Genomic DNA, 22,391 nt, shown 5'->3' with positions numbered 1-22,391 from the left:
GGGTAAGGTTGTGAGAGAGAATCATGCCCTCACACTTTTTATGAATATCATACTAAATATCTATGTTAAAATCGCCCATTATAATACATCTATATTCTGCGCGGATATAATTGCACGTTCCATTTCAGCATTATAAACGTCAATCAAAGTAGCAGACTAGTTTGTGGGACGGTAAACTCAACAAAAAATAAAGGCAGTTGATTTAGAGAGGAAAATTCATGTCCATATAGATTAAACCGTATCACTTTCAAAATGGAATCTACGATTGTTCTTTAAATGATTGGGAATATCAACATCTATCTCATCGCCGGATTCGGTTTACTTCACCTGCTTACTATTAAAGATGACTGCACCAGTGGACACGGCACGTCTTTATCTTTGTAGTTCTGTCATGTGTCACATTATTATTTACAAGTCGGTTGCATGCACGATGCCCTTTGATGATACTGTACTTTCCTCCATTATTTTGAAAGGATACAGCCGACTTACATTCTATTTCGAGTGGACAGCTCATTCAACATTACATGCCAATTTGACTATGTAGATCTACTTTGGAATATGATATGGCCAAATCTCGAAATACAACTTTCATTGAAGTTTTAATGAATCATAGCCAGGACTAAGTACTTCTCACATGAAAAGGTCACAACAGAGAGGGCAATAATTGTCACACTATCCTAAATATATGTACGTATTCAGGGGTGAAGAATACCGCGTACACGACTATAGATCCTTTAAGGTGTCGTGCTAGCTGAACGTTAAACGAAATTACTTAAAATGTTTTGATAAATGAAGGACAATTTGACTCTATACATTTTAACAGACTAAAACATATGGACATTGTTCCAAAATTACTCTTCGTAGGGAAGAATTTGAAATCATATTTGAAACTATATCTGTATGAGTTAAATTTCCCTAGGTTTGCCACACTATTATGCAATATCAAAGGATTCCGTTTAGCATTGTTAAGCTATATAGAAAACAATGGTCCGCATTTAAAAGGCACGTTAAATTTAGAATAATAGTCTAGTGGAATAATTAGAAAAAGGATCTATAAATAGGAGTAACGCTCTTATTAGATATAATGAATCCCCCAGGATAAACTCTGCTGTATGGTGTCACTTAAGTTCCATGACGTATGTTGTTAGTTATTCACTCTGTTTTATAATTAAGTATTCGCTTCAAGCGTACATGCTAGATCTGAACAGGAAGAAAACAATTAAAAGAAAGTAACATGGTTTTGCAAGACTTGCGTCCACAAATTGATTGCTCACAAACTAAAGGCAGTCCTACAAATTCTGGCGTAATGACATCTCTTGTAGACCCGGAAAGTGTTTCAAATATTGGTGCCGTGGTAGTTTTGTCCGCTGCAAACACTGAACCCTGTGCTTTTACCGTTCATGGTTTTTTTTATCCTTTAATGCACGCAACCTTTGTATATTGCTCGTCTTTGCCAATCTTTCCACTAAGAAATATAGCCCTTTCTCTGTTGACAGAAGTTGATAGTTACATGATAAGACATGCAAATGAACGTTGATATATTTATCTTGGAGTACGTCAGGATTTTACAGTACGTCAGATTATTAAGTCTGATCGATCCCACTAACAATAATCGTTTTTCCCGAATAAACGACGGTACACACAAAGATAAATAAAGCCTTACTGATTCGCAACCAAATATTTCTGTGGTCTTTTATTTATAGTTTATTCTGAAATCATGCAAAGCCTGGTCAAGGCAAAATCTTGCACGAGAATAGGCTCTTTCCGATAATTTTTCCCCCAGTATCATATCAAACAAACATGGCTGATCTCGTCACTGGGGAGCATTTAATAAGATAGTGTCTTATAGTTTAATACATCTCATATCTCCCTGATCATATGGGAGTCTATCGTCAAGGAATGGCAACAAATGTACAAAATACTCAAAATCTCACTAAAGCAAGTAACAAAATGCCTAATATTTTCTATAAATTTATATATTTTCTATAACTTTATATAATATTTTCTATAGATCTCATTAAAGCTAATAACAAAATGACTAATATTTTCTATAAATTGATGATATTTTCTATAGATCCCACTAAACCTAATAACAAAATGCCTAATATTTTCTATAAATTTATATATTTTCTATAACTTTATATAATATTTTCTATAGATCCCACTAAACCTAATAACAAAATGCCTAATATTTTCTATAAATTTATATAATATTTTCTATAGATCTCATTAAAGCTAATAACAAAATGACTAATATTTTCTATAAATTTATATAATATTTTCTATAGCTCTCATTAAAGCTAACAAAAAATGCCTGATATTTTCTATAAATTTATATAGTATTTTCTACAGATCTCATTAAAGCGAATAACAAAATGACGGATATTTTCTATAAATTTATATAATATTTTATATAGATCTCATTAAAGCTAACAACAAAATGACTAGTTTTTTCTATAAATTTATATAATATTTTCTATAGACCTCACTAAAGCTAATAACAAAATGACTAATATTTTCTGTAAATTTATATTATATTTTCTATAAGTCTCATTGAAGCTAATAACAAAGTGTCTGATAACTCCTTTTTTGGAAAAAATCTCACTGAAATTAAGAGCAAATCTTCATGAACTCTGGTCCACAACCGTATTGAATTTCACAAAAAACGTTGTTTCAAAGAAGTCAATGTTCTGTTTTGAAATTGCAAGTACATGCAGTCATTTATACGATAAGAACTTTTATTTGTAGCTAAAAGCTGTAATACATATGTAGTTTAAGAAGTTGTTTTTGATAATGAACTGACCTGGATGTATCAACATAAGTAGTGAATAGGGATACCCTAGGGACAATGGGAATTAGCATTACAGACACCACCGGGACAATCTGGGGACTATGGAAATTTAACATGGAGAAAAATCGTGGGACACTCTAGGGACAAGGGGAATTAGCATTACATGGGAATAGAGTTTGGGACTGTCTAGGGACAAGGGGAAATTGAACATGGGGAATAGAGTTTGGGTCTGTCTAGGGACAAGGGGAATTGAACATGGGAATAGAGTGTGGGTCTGTCTAGGGACTAGGGGAATTTAACATATGGAAATTGAACATGGTGGGTCTGTATAGCGTCAAGGGGAATTGAACATGGTGGGATTGTCTAGGGACAATGATGGTAGAGGGTCAAACACAACAGAGACAGAGACATACATACACTAGTACAAGCGTGAGATTTATATATAAAGCATTACCAAGACCTGAAATCTTGCTGGGGTGTTCAAACATTTGCATAATTGTAATGATGCTATAAATAGCTATAATCAAGGAAATGCTCAACGACAAAATGGATGTGACTAAAAGTAACGCTAAAATGACGAAATTGTTCCAGAATTTAAAGGAAAATAAACATATCCCCAAAAATTAAGTTACAACGGTTTAGAATAAAATGGATAAAATTAGTAACTACTTACAATATCAACTTGTGTGACGATCAAGGATAAACACCCATGTATCTATTTATAGCTATAATCAGCTAAAATTCCTATGAAATTCCACTATCTATTTATAGCTCCAACTTGTGGGTTATTCCTTTGGAAAATCCCATTATCTTTTTGTAGCTCAGCTTGAGTGACGTTCCTGTTTATGAACTCCAGTACATATGTATAGCTACAACCTGTGGAAATCCCCAAGTCCATATTTATAGTCTTAAAATTTCCAACGTCAGAGACGTCACTGTACTGAACACTAGGGGATAAGTGTCAACAGTGTTGCAAGTGGCTGACCTGAATACGCGCTACTGTAGGTAGGTAGGTAGAATGTATTTGATAGGGATAAAGGGAGTTTTATACGGACAAACAGAGACCAATAGACACACACACACACAAACACACAAACACACACACACACACACAACGTACGCGCGCAGACACACACACACACACAAACACACACACACAACGTACGCGCGCAGACATACACACACACACACACACACAGAAACACACAACGTACGCGCGCAGACATACTCACACACACACAAACACACACACACTATAAAATAAATAAAATTAGTAACTGCTTACAAAATCAACTTGTGTGACGATCGTCGATAAACATCCATGTATCTATTTATAGCTATAATCAGCTAAAATTCCTATGAAATCTCACTATCTATTTATACTACAACTTGTGGGTTATTCCTTTGGAAAATCCCACTATCTTTTTATAGCCTCAGCTTGAGTGACGTTCCTGTTTACGAACTCTAGTATATATGTATAGCTACAACCTGTGGAAATCCACAAGTCCATATTTATAGTCTCGAAATTTCCAGCGTCAGTGACGTCACTAGGGGATAAATATCAACAGTGTTGCAAGTGGCTGACCTGAATACACGCTACTGCAGGTAGGTAGGTAGAGTGTATCTGATAGGGATAAAGTGAGTTTTATAGGGACAAACAGAGATCAATACACACACACCCACACAACGTACGCGCGCAGACATACGCACACACACACACACACACACACACACACATACACACAGAGGGAAGAGGAAAAAAACAAACCCCAAATATACTATCAACACAGAAGGGAGATAATGCAAACCCCAAATAAACTATCCACACAAACGTACGCGAACGCATACAAACCCCAAATATGCTATCCACACTCGGGAGGAAGAAGAAAAAAAACAACCAAATATACGATCTACACAACGTACGCGAACGCACACACACACACACACACACACAGGGAAGAGGAGAAAACAAACCCCAAATAAACTATCCACACAAACGTACGCGAACGCATACAAACCCCAAATATACTATCAACACAGAGTGAAGAAGAAAAAGTTTTTTGAAAGCACCTAAGCCCTCACCTGCAATGACCAACTCTGCCAAACACCTACACCCCACCCCACCCCCACTCCCAACACTACAAAACCCATTTAATCCGTTATTTTATGGCATCAGTGTGTGATTTAGGAAACATCAAGACACAAAATGATGGATGAATAGACTGACTATTGTTTACCGACTTGCATGCCTAAAGAGTGTGTGTGAAGGAAAACATCCTTCCATTTCAGTTCTAACTAAAACATGATCCAGAGGGATAGAGAGAGGTGAAAGAGCACAATTTCATAAAGTGTGAGTAAAAAACAAAACACGCCATCCTTATTATACAATGTCAAGACCAAGAGACACTTACGTTTTCTTTCTGGTCTATTCTCTTTTAGAAGGTAGTATGAAATTTCACATCAGGGCCAACGCATCGGCTCACATTGTCAATTTTTCCATTTCCATGTCTTTACTGGCACAAGTTCTTCATCATCTTCAATTTCTTCTTCTTCTGAATCCCTCTTCTCTGTTTCGTCTTGTTTTTGTTTCTTCTCTTTTCTCGTAGGGTACTCTGAATTCCAGTGTCCTTTCTCCTGACAACGATATTAGGTATCTTGACTTTTGTCTCTCTTTCTTAGACGAAGCAGGTATTCTGGAGACAAATACCCATTTACCTTTGCAGATATAGCAAACTTCATTAGCACTTACACACTTTCGTTTGACTCTCATCAAATCAACGACCAAAAGAGTAAGTTTTGTTGCCACTTTCGCATGTGAATTATGCTTTCGTATGACTTTTAGCAAATATTTGACCAGCAGGTCGATCTGTGCTGACTCTTCCATCTTCTTGATCGTTTGAGAGCGGAATGAATACTCTGACGCTAAGACACTCTCCTTATATACAGAGACCTGCTGCGTATGAAACCTAGTCAAATGTAATTTTGCAATAAGATGAAACGATTTCATTGAGGAAGTAAAAGGCAATGATGTACCGTATCGCCTCACACAAAACCTGAAGTGTTAGTTCAAATCCGTGTCAGCGATTTCGAAGACGACATAACTGGGCTTTAATCAATGCTCTCCAATTATGCCACAAAACCACGAGTCCTGATTCACGACAAAAGAAATTTCGTTCGGTCCATAAAAAATAGTATCACATCTGAGAAACGCAAAAACGAACTTCCAGAAAAATGAGAACGACGGCTACTCAAGTCAATTATATAAATCGCCTATAGGATAGACCCAGTAAAGCATGGCCATTCTCGTCACTGTCTGAATAGCTACTCAAGTCAATTCGAAGCGAACGCTAGCTAGCGTTTTGGTGAGTACTTAACATCCATGGCTGTCTTGCTGAGCACCTTTTTCCTCCTTTTCCACGCTCGGACAGAAAAATGAGTGTGTGGTGAGACAATTCCCACTCATGTTTAAAGCCTTTCAGTCAGGTTGTTAAGGACTAGTTAGTCCTACACCTGAGTGGCTAAATTTAAAAATAGTCTGTGAGTACATAAAAGCCTGGGGGATGAGGCTCTCTTTCCTTCCCCAGGAGTAATTAAAAATCACGCGGTGCGTTATTAAACCAGTGATACATGCTCCATTAGAGCGAAAATCACTTTAATTCAAGTAAGCAAGCAAGCAAGTTCGTGTACCGTCTCTAGCACTCTTGATGACACCAACTGTCTGGGTTATTTTCTTTCTTGCAAGCCCCTATGTTCCACTTCTGTTTGTGATAATAACTTGTGATACTTCACATTTCCTAAAGTGGAAATCTTTACAAGCCGTACAAAATACAAAACTTATATGACTTTGGCTTTTGACACTTGCACAGACTCTTCATTTTATAAGTGTCACGAGAAAATTGTATATCCAAGTTTTACCATTTTCCAAAACACGCACACACTTGCAGCTTGACCAGAAATATGTACATCTTGTTTTGTGGATAAGTCACAGACAAGTCCAAGCATATATAGGTGGTTATGAACGTTAGGAATATCCCCTCATTTTTTCATAAATAGCAAAGCTTGTATGTGCATTTTCCCTTTTCCACTCTATATTAGTGCTTAGATTTGTTCCAAAAAAAAAAGAAAAAAAGAAACGAAATAATTTTGAAGAAAAAAAACAACTGAATTTTGAATTCAGGTTTCTCTCTGTTTATAATTTTTTTTTTCAAGTTGATGGTGCATGGCAGAGTACATTCGCCTACCTTTCCAAAGTGAGAGGCATTTCTTCACATGTCATTGCCTTTGTTAAATTCGGTTTCATTGGTTAGTTATCGTTAATCTTTTCATGCATTTCTTTTTGATAGAAGATTTAAGGATTTCTATTGTTGTAACGGTATTTATATTGTTTAGTCTGTTGATGAAATTATCTATAGCAAAGTGCTTAAGATTTTTCAGCTTTTTTTATTATTTCAAGCCCTACAAAAGGAGACCAAGTTTGTCTTCAAAGACGATTGAAACTCTAAATTACACGGGCGTGAAGGAAAAACATCGTTGTGTTTAATCTAATCATGCTTGCCGTATCTCTTTGTGTTTTAGAGTTCATATTTCTTCTTAAGTAAATACACGCATCAATAGACAAACAGATTGGGTCATCATCCTTGAGTTTCACTGTACTTTCGGTTCTTTACTTCATACAAACCCCAAATTTATTAGTTTGAAAAAGAAAGATAACATGCCCCTCAATACTGTAACACGTCTGTTCTGACTCTACCGATGTGAATGTGAGTGTTTATGTCAAAATGTTTAAGTGAGATATAAAAAAATGGTCAGCTTGAAAACGCGAACCAGTACTGTGACGCTCAGTATTTTGATGTGGTAAGAGGAAATGGTACAATACACACACAAAGAGGGCTTGTAAGTTCACATTTCAGTGTCTGCACTGTAATGGTAACAACGCAAGAACATAGGGATTATTATGCCACACAGTCCTAGAACAAAACAATGCATCACCCGTTGTAAGCCATTTCATTGGCTATACTTATTTTCTTACCGCGTTCGCTTCGAATTGACTTGAGTAGCTATTCAGACAGTGACGAGAATGGCCATGCTTTACTGGGTCTATCCTATAGGCGATTTATATAACAAAATATTTTTAAAAATTAAACTAATGCACGAACAATCGTACCATGGGCGATCCCATGGAAATTGTGTCCGTCTTATTGCAAAATACATCAACATTTAATTTAACCGTGCAGATCGCTAAAACAAACCTCTGATAATACACATTTTGAAAAGTGTTGTGTGACACGGATCGCCATTGTCGTTTGGTGTCTGCTTTCTTCTTCGAAAAGAGATCGTTTCGTCTTGACTATAAAAATTTAATTTGACTAAGTTTTACGCACTACTTTAACTCATACATTTACGTTGTAGGTGTAAGCCGTCGTTCTCATTTTTCTGGAAGTTCGTTTTTGCGTTTCTCAGATGTGATACTATTTTTTATGGACCGAACGAAATTTCTTTTGTCGTGAATCAGGACTCGTGGTTTTGTGGCATAATTGAGAGCATTGATTAAAACCCAGTTATGTCGTCTTCGAAATCGCTGACACGGATTTGAACTAACACTTCAGGTTTTGTGTGAGGCGATACGGTACATCATTGCCTTTTACTTCCTCAATGAAATCGTTTCATCTTATTGCAAAATTACATTTGACTAGGTTTCATACGCAGCAGGTCTCTGTATATAAGGAGAGTGTCTTAGCGTCAGAGTATTCATTCCGCTCTCAAACGATCAAGAAGATGGAAGAGTCAGCACAGATCGACCTGCTGGTCAAATATTTGCTAAAAGTCATACGAAAGCATAATTCACATGCGAAAGTGGCAACAAAACTTACTCTTTTGGTCGTTGATTTGATGAGAGTCAAACGAAAGTGTGTAAGTGCTAATGAAGTTTGCTATATCTGCAAAGGTGAATGGGTATTTGTCTCCAGAATACCTGCTTCGTCTAAGAAAGAGAGACAAAAGTCAAGATACCTAATATCGTTGTCAGGAGAAAGGACACTGGAATTCAGAGTACCCTACGAGAAAAGAGAAGAAACAAAAACAAGACGAAACAGAGAAGAGGGATTCAGAAGAAGAAGAAATTGAAGATGATGAAGAACTTGTGCCAGTAAAGACATGGAAATGGAAAAATTGACAATGTGAGCCGATGCGTTGGCCCTGATGTGAAATTTCATACTACCTTCTAAAAGAGAATAGACCAGAAAGAAAACGTAAGTGTCTCTTGGTCTTGACATTGTATAATAAGGATGGCGTGTTTTGTTTTTTACTCACACTTTATGAAATTGTGCTCTTTCACCTCTCTCTATCCCTCTGGATCATGTTTTAGTTAGAATTGAAATGGAAGGATGTTTTCCTTCACACACGCTCTTTAGGCATGCAAGTCGGTAAACAATAGTCAGTCTATTCATCCATCATTTTGTGTCTTGATGTTTCCTAAATCACACACTGATGCCATAAAATAACGGATTAAATGGGTTTTGTAGTGTTGGGAGTGGGGGTGGGGTGGGGTGTAGGTGTTTGGCAGAGTTGGTCATTGCAGGTGAGGGCTTAGGTGCTTTCAAAAAACTTTTTCTTCTTCACTCTGTGTTGATAGTATATTTGGGGTTTGTATGCGTGCGTACGTTTGTGTGGATAGTTTATTTGGGGTTTGTTTTTTCCTCTTCCCTGTGTGTGTGTGTGTGTGTGTGTGTGTGCGTTCGCGTACGTTGTGTAGATCGTATATTTGGTTGTTTTTTTTCTTCTTCCTCCCGAGTGTGGATAGCATATTTGGGGTTTGTATGCGTTCGCGTACGTTTGTGTGGATAGTTTATTTGGGGTTTGTATCATCTCCCTTCTGTGTTGATAGTATATTTGGGGTTTGTATGCGTTCGCGTACGTTTGTGTGGATAGTTTATTTGGGGTTTGCATTATCTCCCTTCTGTGTTGATAGTATATTTGGGGTTTGTTTTTTCCTCTTCCCTCTGTGTGTATGTGTGTATGTGTGTGTGTGTGTGTGTGTGTGCGTATGTCTGCGCGCGTACGTTGTGTGGGTGTGTGTGTATTGATCTCTGTTTGTCCCTATAAAACTCACTTTATCCCTATCAGATACACTCTACCTACCTACCTGCAGTAGCGTGTATTCAGGTCAGCCACTTGCAACACTGTTGATATTTATCCCCTAGTGTTCAGTACAGTGACGTCACTGACGCTGGAAATTTCGAGACTATAAATATGGACTTGTGGATTTCCACAGGTTGTAGCTATACATATATACTAGAGTTCGTAAACAGGAACGTCACTCAAGCTGAGGCTATAAAAAGATAGTGGGATTTTCCAAAGGAATAACCCACAAGTTGTAGTATAAATAGATAGTGAGATTTCATAGGAATTTTAGCTGATTATAGCTATAAATAGATACATGGATGTTTATCGACGATCGTCACACAAGTTGATTTTGTAAGCAGTTACTAATTTTATCTATTTTATAGTGTGTGTGTGTTTGTGTGTGTGTGAGTATGTCTGCGCGCGTACGTTGTGTGTTTCTATGTGTGTGTGTGTGTATGTCTGCGCGCGTACGTTGTGTGTGTGTGTGTTTGTGTGTTTGTGTGTGTGTGTGTGTCTGCGCGCGTACGTTGTGAGTGTGTGTGTGTGTGTTTGTGTGTTTGTGTGTGTGTGTGTCTATTGGTCTCTGTTTGTCCGTATAAAACTCCCTTTATCCCTATCAAATACATTCTACCTACCTACCTACAGTAGCGCGTATTCAGGTCAGCCACTTGCAACACTGTTGACACTTATCCCCTAGTGTTCAGTACAGTGACGTCTCTGACGTTGGAAATTTTAAGACTATAAATATGGACTTGGGGATTTCCACAGGTTGTAGCTATACATATGTACTGGAGTTCATAAACAGGAACGTCACTCAAGCTGAGCTACAAAAAGATAATGGGATTTTCCAAAGGAATAACCCACAAGTTGGAGCTATAAATAGATAGTGGAATTTCATAGGAATTTTAGCTGATTATAGCTATAAATAGATACATGGGTGTTTATCCTTGATCGTCACACAAGTTGATATTGTAAGTAGTTACTAATTTTATCCATTTTATTCTAAACCGTTGTAACTTAATTTTTGGGGATATGTTTATTTTCCTTTAAATTCTGGAACAATTTCGTCATTTTAGCGTTACTTTTAGTCACATCCATTTTGTCGTTGAGCATTTCCTTGATTATAGCTATTTATAGCATCATTACAATTATGCAAATTTTTGAACACCCCAGCAAGATTTCAGGTCTTGGTAATGCTTTATATATAAATCTCACGCTTGTACTAGTGTATGTATGTCTCTGTCTCTGTTGTGTTTGACCCTCTACCATCATTGTCCCTAGACAATCCCACCATGTTCAATTCCCCTTGACGCTATACAGACCCACCATGTTCAATTTCCATATGTTAAATTCCCCTAGTCCCTAGGCAGACCCACACTCTATTCCCATGTTCAATTCCCCTTGTCCCTAGACAGACCCAAACTCCATTCCCCATGTTCAATTTCCCCTTGTCCCTAGACAGTCCCAAACTCTATTCCCATGTAATGCTAATTCCCCTTGTCCCTAGAGTGTCCCACGATTTTTCTCCATGTTAAATTTCCATAGTCCCCAGATTGTCCCGGGGGGGGGGGTCTGTAATGCTAATTCCCATTGTCCCTAGGGTATCCCTATTCACTACTAACATAGCTTGACTGGGATAACTTAGTAATGTGCATATATGCAAATATTATCGTAAATACAATATGGTATGACCTATCATTAGGGAAAGTTGGTTGTATAATTTTCTCCTGCGTCATAAAATGGTACTATTTTATACCAAGACTTAAATTAAAAAAATGGAAAGCATTTATTTAAAACATTGCCAGATCGCTTCATATCCACTCCAATATCAATACTACGAATGTTATACTATGATATTCACGAGAAAAAACATAAAGTCACACATAATAAGTATATCGTCTTGGTAGCCGTGATACATAATTAATATTAAAAAGTATTATATTATGAGCAGAAAAAAGATGTTAAAACGTCCATACATAGTCACTTGAAAAATAAAAAGTATAATCCGTGATAGGCTATAAATGGCGGAAAGTGTATCTGGTATTAGACGAACCTGGGAAGACCCAAGAAGAACCTCTAGCAAACAAGAAGCTACTGGCAAGTTTTCTCACATACTCAAGTTGATCAAGCCAAGACTCGAACTACCAGATGTCACCAGAGAGCACAAGAATCGTTTCAGACAAGTCGTTTTAATACTTTTGCTCAAGTAAACAATTTATTGAAATTTTATGTTACGTCCAAGATGACCGACTCTTTCTACCCCGCCAACACTTTGATTATTAGAGTTAACGGCTTTCACTGTCGAAGTCATGTATTATTTATGCAAATAGTGTATCTTTATATAGCACTCGTACTTTACTTTTCCAAATCCTTTCGAATATATTGTAAAACAAGTGTCACAAAATCAATAGATATCGATAGTATTCGACATACGAGTGGGCAGCAGTTGTTCTTCAAGAATTGTAGACATCTGTGGCCATTTTCGCTTTAATCGTTCACTTTCACCTTATTTATTCTTTGTTACAAAAGCGGTGGGACAGAGTCACATGTCGTTTCTATCCATCTATCACATTTTCTTTGGAGATCAATGGATGATATCTCAAATAACTATACCCTCACTATAATTTCGCGTGTGTCGCTTTATGCATTCGTTGTCTCATCTTCGAGGCAAAGGTCATAGTTCAACATTTTAATATTTATCGTCACAGTCTCAGTTTCGCTTTATAACTTTGTAGTAGCTGATATTTTAATTCTATCAGATGTTGATTAACTTTCTTCACAATAGCTTAATTGTGAACAAATCAGTAAACTGAAAGTTGGTATGTTCTTGGAAGGCAATCTGGACTATTTTGAGGAAGAGGAAGGGGCTCCAAAAGGTTTAAAGTCCTGAGACTATTTGTGTATATATATATATATATATATATATATATATATATATATATATATATATATATATATATATATATATATATATATATATATATATATATATATGTGTGTGTGTGTGTGTGTGTGTGTATGTATGTATATGCGAACGATTAAATATCTTTATATGGACAGTTTCGTCGGAGAAAAAAGATCTTGCCATCCTATTTGTACCCCCCTACCCCACAATAAACCGCCACTTTGCAAGTTACATTGTTGGAATATGCATAATCTATACGGTTAAGAAGCGCCGTTCCCAAGTAACATGCCACTGACAATGATAAGAAGTCGTATCTTGAATAAATTTGAATCTGAATTTTCCTTATATTCTGGCAAATCATTTTTAACAAACCTTTTTTTACTTTGATGTATTCTGTGAGAGGCAATGCATATATAAAACAAAACGTTTATGTTCATTGTTATTTTCCGAATGTGATAATAAAGGAAGGGAATGAATCGAAAGAAACAAAATATGTCCACAAAATGCACCATTAAAGACATTGACAAAACCTTCTACCGTGCCTCATTGTCTTGTATCTCATGCTATTGTCATTAAACATGAAAACAATAACAGCGCATTGTAGAGAGGATTGAATAACTACGTTTAATCGCTAACTCCGTAGAAACAGTCACCAATGTAAACATATAATCTGAACTATAATGTACAGAATAAGATAGGAGCTATATACTTGGTATGGCTTATTCGAAGTAGGTACCGATATTTTTCTTATGTCCATGCTTAGCAAATATTAGTTTCATGGAGTTTTATATGTACGATGTTTGGTGTGTTCTTTGTTAGTGCAACATAAATAGGTATGAAAATAAAAACCCACATAAACCAAAATAAAACGAAACAAGATGATGAAGAAGAAAATAAAACAACAGTGATTCTTACTTGTAAAGAGAATTACTAATTTAAAATGTATCATTTTCATATGTTTATATCATAATAGATACATTTTCCAGTCTATTTCTTTCAGCTGCTTAAAATGTTTGCAAAAACGATGTTTTGCCAGTTGTACATTGCCTGTAAAATATAGTGTTAATCTTCATTACTAAACTTAAAATACAAAACAAACCCAAGAAAAATTATACTGCTTTTGACTTCATTACTAGATAACTAGATAGTACACGTGCGATTTTTTCTGCAGGTTTAAAAACGGTTCTTAGCAATTTTGTTCACTGTAGCCAATGGCTTCCTGCCAATATTGCGATACCTTATAACATTAGGCCATAAACAGATTTCAAGACATGACATCGAGAAACTGAATTTGGAGAAGGAAGTGATATCTGAAATAGTCAATGTGGAATTCAGTGTTATGAGAGATGATGTGTGTTTCTCGAAAGTGGTATAACGTCATGAGTACACAGGTTTGAGGTAAGTTCTTTTGAAAAGCACCTCAGAACAGCGACTTGTAATGATGCTTCCTATACTCTATACAATAAGCAAAGGGAGGACACTACTCCCATTTCTCCTGCAACCTATTTAGGAATCGTCTGTTATATATCAGGCTACACTTCGCGTAGCATAATAGCTTTGACACCAATGTTTAGCTGGGAGAGTCGACCCTTAAAGCCCATGTAAATCTGAATCGCTATCGCACCTTTATGGACTGCCAGTACGTTATCCAACGTTTCCGTTGGACAGGGTCAATATCGTAGTCGCCTAATCTTCAAATGCAACGTGCTAAGTAGAATAATGCTTTATCATTGGTTAATACAAAATAATGCACTTCGTCCATTGATAGTCTGATTTACAAGACTAGTCCCTGATATCTAAAAGTTATATTTAGACATGAACATTATTTGGTTATCCCATGATTTGCTATTTATTGCTCATATCGAATATCCGGTTGGTTGAAACAGGTATGTCCACGTTGTCTACTAATTATCTGTCAGTCTCTTAAAGAACTGAAATTATTTATTTTTCATTTACGTATCATTCTTATAATAATAATATTAATAAAAATATAAATACTACTACTTCTACTAATAATAATAATAATAATTCGTGGACAATGGCGTAGCAACCACCCAAGCAACCCTCGCAAAGGGATAGGGAGGGGGCATAATTTCTTGCGCGATTGCTTTTATAGCGTTCTACTTGAGATATTGTTTTTTATTTTTTAAATTGCAATTCATGATTTTCTGTCAGTTATGAGACAATATTAAAATAATCCGATTGATCTGTTGCCCAAAAAATCCACGTGGGTTGAAGGCTTAAATCGGCTCATATTTTATTAAACCCGTAAAATGAACTTGCTTATAATTTCCTCATACCCTGGTAATTTTTACTGGTATACCAGTTTTTCTTTATACTACAAGACTGATTTTCTCAAGACAGCGTATCAATAACTCGTTTGATAGGTAGAATGTAAGTTGGCGATCATTTTTTCCTATCGATATACCGATTGCCCTAGCAAAAATTTGAGTTACTCTGCTATTGGCAAATGAAAGTAAAGACACATTCCTTGTCTTTTATGGATTTTGACAACATGAAGAATGAAGACCCCTCTTTCCATATTGTTGATGTTAGCGCCACTAGGACAATACTGAATAGTTACGAACATCGGGTTTTTATATCAGACTCAAATTCATTCTAAAGCACAGTTTTTCTTAACGCTGTAGTGTTGTATTTTTGGCAAATTATCTAGTACACTTTTAAAGCTACATTAATATTCACAATTAGTCTAACCCTCAGTGGATTCTGGAATGTTGAATAATATTGATCACACAGCGACATCGTCTAATTGAGAATATGATTCTCTTTTCGTATAAGCTTATACAGAATTACTGGAAATTCAAATTTGCTGACAAAAATAAAAAAGAAAACATATTTTCTTTGAAGCATTTAATACCTCCCACATACAAAATATAGCTGGTAGATTTAGCATTTTCAAATACCATCACCACATACGTGTGTCAACACTCGCATGATCACAAGCAGATGTACGTTACATAAATACAAATTATACCAGTGCCTTGTCGTTAAAAAGCCATTTGACAATGAAGTATTTTCTTAATTACATTTTGTCTTTTCTGTTCTCAATAGTTCGGGGAAGGAGGTGGGATGGGGTGCTGAGGATGTTGGCTGATGGTATTGCAAGTGTCATTTTGTATTCATCATCACATTTCGTCGAAGACCTTGTTGAACCGTTTTCTTAACATAGAAAAACATGTTTCTGCATCTCCATTGATGTAAGGGAGTGCTAACATGTTCGATGGTGTAGCTGTGACAACGAATGTAGTAGGGACCAGAACGAATGACATCAGTATGGTGTTTGCAGTGTGTTGCCCCTTACAATGACAAACTCCGTTCAGGAGTTCTGAAATCTAGTTTTGCTGGATACTGCTGCTCACTTTGCGGATGGTGCACCATTTCCTGAATCACAAATGTATTTCAACTTTTTGCGTTAAAAATGAATCACACTTGTATGCTATTGCGACTAACGTAATAACCGTGTTTTGTGTTTTCTATGTAGATTAAAATGAGAGAGAAACGCTTAATACAAACTGGCAATACTTTTTAATAGAAATGACTCAAACATTCCCGTTCAAGCTTATTACACGTACTAACTTGTCCTTCGACACTAATCTATTTGACTTACCTATAACTTCAAATAAAATGGGGTGTTCCACTTTGCATATGCAAATTAGCCCAACTGGTTCTTCCAAAGCAGTCTTTAAAGGATTAAAAACAGGAACACACAAGTGCTGTGTCAGATCTACATTGTCGCGCCAAGTCAAATTGCCTGTTGTAGTTTGAAAATATATGACTGAGTTAACGAGGCTGATCTATTGTTTCTCCCATGTGATGTTGTACATGCATGTAACAACAAATATGTACTAACCGTAGTAGATGTCACCATGGTATACTATGAAGCGGAGCTTTTGTCTTCTAAAGATTCAACAAGTGTCGAAGACACACTCAAACGTATCTGTCAAATTTATCGCTGAAATGATCGCGGTTTCTGCAGGCGGTGACAGGTAAAGAATTTCTCTGAGCCGTTCTTGCGCTATTGGTGAAACATCATGGGGATATGTTAGCATACATCGTGATCAGGCTATCGTGGATTGATTAAACCGTAAACATGCAGAGCTCTTATTCGTATACCAATACGTGGAAAAAGTGTTGATGAATCGTGAATGGGTGACGATGATTCAGTCGGTCGTAGCAGCGTTGAAAAATGAAACCACATTTATGATTGGGTTGAAGTCCAACTTGGCAGAATACTGACGTGTCCTACAAAGCTATTTCTTAACCACCCGCGTTAGTCCCACTCGGAAACAATTTCGGCATGTAGTTGTGTGGACAGGGGACGATATAAGTTGGGCAATGTCGTGCTTTTAACCTATTATGGTCTATTGATATGTGTACGATTTCGGAACCCAATTGACATTCCGAGGAAACAACCATGCTACCTTTCGAGAATAAGAAGCGAAACCCTCCAAGTAGGACATTCGTGCGAGAGCAATTACAACCAATATTTATTTTATGATTTGCACATGCCCGTATGCGTAATTGGTTCCACCATCAAAGAAAATCGATAGTTTTCGATTCATCTGTACAAACATACCTTGGTGCAGCAGTATGTACGCAGGAGATGTTTCTTTGAAAGAATCAAATTAGCCGCTTGTGCGAACTAGTACCGTTCGCGTGGACTTTTTAAGTACATGATGTGCCTGAGATCTTTCGCGACCACAAACCGGGGAACTCCTTTGGTTACGTAATATTTCTAACAGTTCCAATCACTATCGAGTGCATTTTATGCCTCAGTCCCGTGTATGTCTCGATGGTTTATCAACTCATTTATCCCTTAATTTCCCCAGAACTTTCTGGTCCCACTGGTACTCGCTGATGTCAAATTCATTAACCAGTGACGCCTCGCGTGAGTCCGCATGTAAATAATTATGGGTAGTATGCATCAAAAATGAGTCTATGTCTTTGTACAGACTTTTTAAACTCTAACCTCACCACGGCTTGATCTTGTCATAGTAAAACTCGTACATGGGCAGTTTCGACACATTCACCGCGGACGCTCCAACATAGACTGGTTAGGCCAGCTTCAGGTGGTTTTTTTCTTTTTGCGGACAGCAATGAATCCACCATCGATGATCTTCCGGGTATTCACGGTCCGCATTCAGCCTGTTGAGATTTTGATGTTCACTGTCGCGCACAAAGCTCCATGCGGATTCGCTTCCTGCATGGTTTTCTCGAATACACGAGCTTGTTCGAGCTGCACATACAACTGCTAATTATGCTAAATAATTAAGGCTCCTGCGCAGATTTGGTACAAGCTCGGAGCATTCTTTAAATTTGCGTCTGGAAACCTATACGTTTCCACACTGATACGGGGACAACCACTTGCGAGGCACCCATAGCACTTTTGGTGGTAATGGATAATCATAGTGGATGTTGAACAATTTGTTCGCGTACTCTGTGTCAACTTAAAAAAGTATCCATAGTGGCAATCGCTCTCATACCCGTGCAGTCTACATCAGCGTGATCAATCCATGTGAAGGCATATACAGGTATGGACTACTACATCATCGCCCAATCATACATATCTGTCAGGATATATAATGCAACTGTTTGAAAGAGCATGTTCGTATCTGTCCATGAGTGGATCGTTCGCGATTGCAACGGTGACTCGTTATAGAAATCTCGCCAAGGACGCCGCGTTTAATAAACACATGTTAATCAATACCAGTGAATAGTTCCAACTCGATCTTGGTTTTCGATAAAAATGCATCTCAGTCCATTCCAGGTGGTGATAAGTAATGCGAGGGACTGAACCTCTGATCGACATCCGCAAGCATCAACACTGTACGCAGATACAGATCATTATAATCTCATTGGATTCGACAACCAAACGCATACGAGACATTTGTTCGCGCGTGCGCAGTGGTTGGTGGAAATATCCTTGCAGGACAATGATAAATGGGATTCATCAATTGACACCAGCTGAGTTTCGGCAAACCTTACCCAGTCATTCATATAGTAAGTGTAAGTATATCTGCCTTTCTTGGTATGCTTATTAAGCCGTCTTGCGTCTTACAACTCAATCCCTAACCGGGTTAATTTATCAAGATGCTCCTGATTGCCTTTGAAAAATGATATAATCTCCTTTGGGTCTTTATGGCAAAAGACATGACACATTCAAGTTAAATAGATATTGAATCATTTTTGACCTTAGAACACAATCTTTGGTTTCAAATGATATTATATAATATCCCACTGATATTCTCTAATCACGTATAGGTTGCCTTTTCATATCGATCTGTCTGCGAGCTCTCAGCACCGCAGCTCACAATCCATGACAAGCTTTCACAGAGCATCATCTGTGACAAATTTCTGAGTGGGGAAAAATCATGGGGAATTCATAATGGGTTTCGGTACATTGGTCGGAAAAAATGGGCGTATTGTCTGAAATCCCCATTATTAGACTAAATCACACCGAACGTGGAGTTCTGCGGAGGGTTCCTGCATCAGATCAGAGTTTACGATGAATTTTGTGTACCTAATGTGAATGTTTCGTTTACTGGATACAGAGGCTGGCGTTGAGTGGTTGCTCCTTGACCATTCGATAAGAACTAAAGAACCGAAAATACTTCATCATCGTCAGCTTGACGACACGAGTTACATATGTTCCAAAGTTGAATCAATACTTCAGTATCACTATGCAAGTAAAATCCCTCAAAATCAATAATACAGATATCTTGCTTGTGTATGACACATTGACATTTTCGTGCAAATTCTATACTTTAATCACACTTGGGGACAGGCTCATACCCTTTCCATAGTTGTATATAAACCCTATACGCTTAATGATAAAATCTTACATTTTGCATATGTGTTTAAATATTAAGCATTTATCATCCATAGTGATAGATCCATATGTCAATCATATCTGTTTATAACGAGTCATTGTATTCAAAACAAACTTGGAATCTGTATCACTCTCTTTGCCAATGTTCATCTTAATTCATGAGGGATGTGGGTACTTCCATTCCGGGGAAGATAATTGTATTTTCCTTTTATTGTGCATTGGATGGCAGAGATTTGACCTCAGAGCAGTACCGATGTTGTATGTCACTTACCCACATCGGCTGCTTCTAAAAGGAAGGGGAAGGCCAGAAGTGTTTACGTTTTCCTGCCAAGTCTGCTGCTAGGGTTAGTTCCAAAATTCTGATTGAGATATTCCGAGATATTAGTTGCCAAGGACCCCTCCTCAGCAGAGAGGTACTGGGTCCAAAATTATTGTCTAACAAGGACGGGAGCAGGACTGGGATATATTCTTCATCCTATCCGACTCTAGCAAGTTCATCATAGAACAGGCTGAGATGGCGTCTCCTACACATGTAACAGAATGCACTCCTTTTTTTAAAACCCCACCTCTCTCCTTGAATGCATTCAGTCTGAGGTCAGATCGTCACTTTGAGTTCAGAATGAGTATGCAAGTACTGCACAAAGTCTTGATCGCCAATGCTCAGCTCATCTACATAGCTCCTCAGTGGGCTATACGATCCTGGTTCAGCGAATGTTCTCAACCTGTTGACAGAAATGGTGCGATGTATGCGACGTACCTTTTTTCAAAGCATGGTTTATTAAGCAAGTTATGAATTACGAACAGAATGTAACAACAAGTGTAAATTCAGCTCCTCATCTCACCCATGGCTGGCTCATGACTTTGTATGGATATATTGAAGTTTATGTATAGATAGATTGAGGTTTTTGCATGGATATATTGAAGTTTTTGTATGGATTTTTTTGAGGACTTTGAGAAGTTTTCTTTTTACTGACGCTTTTGCAGATGGGAGAAAGTCTTCTTTGTAGCGCATATGTTATATGTGTGTGTGTGTGTGTGTGTGAGAGAGAGAGAGAGAGAGAGAGAGAGAGAGAGAGAGATGTGATGTGATGAGAGCATACGTAGATGTATTCGTAAGATTTCACAAAATTAAGAAATATGTTGTTGTTTTTTTTAAAACTTGTATTTAATAAAGATAAAGATAAGAAATATAGGTACCTTCGGAAATCACACTCTTACACGTAAAATAAATACAGTTCTTTCACATAGAAATACAGTCCTCGTCACACGAAGCATTGAAGGAATGTGATACGTTTATAACTTAAAAATCCACTGGAATTATGATTGATACTCCATCATATTTAAAAATTCCATATCATTCGTAATGTTCACAGTTCAAGAGCCTAACCTGAAGAAGGTGTTGAGCTCAGTCTATTTTTCCTTGTCTCTTTCTTTCACCAATGTGGCTTATATCAATGACCCCATTTCTTGTAACAAGATAATGCCCATCTTTAGCAAACGCGAATTTTTTAATCGATGTAGAAGATCTAAACTTCAAGGTATGTCATTATGTGAACCAGACTTTAGAATCCAGTTTTGTCTGTGTCCGCCATTAACGCATCAAACACAAGGTCACGTGTCTGGTTAATAAAACCCCGATATTTAATTTAAAAACGAAACACACAAACATATACTGCAATATTGATCATGTGCAAAAATGAATAGCTTCAATCACAATTAGAAAATAAGCAGATAAACATAGTATTTCTTAAATTGCTTACCTACTAGAATTTATATATTATTAATTTTACTTAAAAGCTCATTCATTAACATGGTGCACAATACTTCAGAGTCGCCTTTAATAAGCGTGCGTTTCAATTATAGTTTATACCTCGTTTGCCCTTGAGACATTTCCGGATCTTTGTCTCAGAAATCACGGCACAACAGTGCTTGATAACCGTTACTAACATGATTCAGCGTACGTCGGGAATATAGCAACTAAATAACATTTCCAAGAATTGAAACGAGTTTCGGTTTAATGTGAATTTTAAGCGTGAACTTAAAATTTGGGAACGAATTTATTTCGGTATTCGTAACTGCCTTGGTTTCGTTTTACTGGGAAAAATGATCATATTAAAGATGGAATAATTAGGGACTAAAATATTCGGTCTTGTTAGAATTCCGATATACTATATATACTATAGATATATATATATATATATATATATATATATATATATATATATATATATATATATATATATATATATATATATATATATATATATATATATATATAGACACACAATTTGTATGCATACTGCCCATGCTTTCTTGTAGAAATTATCCATCACAATATCCTAAACCGCTAGGTGCAAAATTCACTCAATGAGCGTCGGATGGCAATGAATTCAAGATGAAAAATATTAAAACTTCAACTGATCTAATTTTACATACATGTGATATTTTGTCAATTCTTGCAACATAGCAGTGGATTGGTTTATTGACATTCTTTTGTATCTGCATATCTTTCCAGATAGAAAACATCACAGTGTAGCCATGGATGAAATGAGGAGGCAGACTGGTATGACTTATTACATTTCGTTGCAATTAATTCATCAAAGCGCCAATGGCGTCGTTATGTGTAAAAAGATCGTATTTGCGAATCATCTAAATAATACTCAGTCTTGAAAGAGTTTGGTCTTGCAATCTTCGGGTTCCTTTAAAACCAAATAATATCGATA

General features: G+C 36.8%; 1 long non-coding RNA gene across 1 annotated transcript; it reads left to right on the top strand.

Moving 5' to 3' along the window:
- Positions 1-14,045: 14,045 nt before the first annotated feature.
- Positions 14,046-16,296, top strand: LOC149782673 (uncharacterized). The gene is made up of 2 exons (XR_016414612.1): positions 14,046-14,216; positions 15,891-16,296. It is a non-coding gene; the product is annotated as an uncharacterized LOC149782673 (long non-coding RNA).
- Positions 16,297-22,391: the final 6,095 nt, after the last annotated feature.

This window comes from Sinohyriopsis cumingii, chromosome 15 (genome assembly GCF_028554795.1).
Source record: "Sinohyriopsis cumingii isolate HCF-2022 chromosome 15, ASM2855479v2, whole genome shotgun sequence".
Classification (NCBI taxonomy): Eukaryota; Metazoa; Mollusca; class Bivalvia; order Unionida; family Unionidae; genus Sinohyriopsis; species Sinohyriopsis cumingii.
This window is presented reverse-complemented; position numbering and strand designations above follow the sequence as displayed.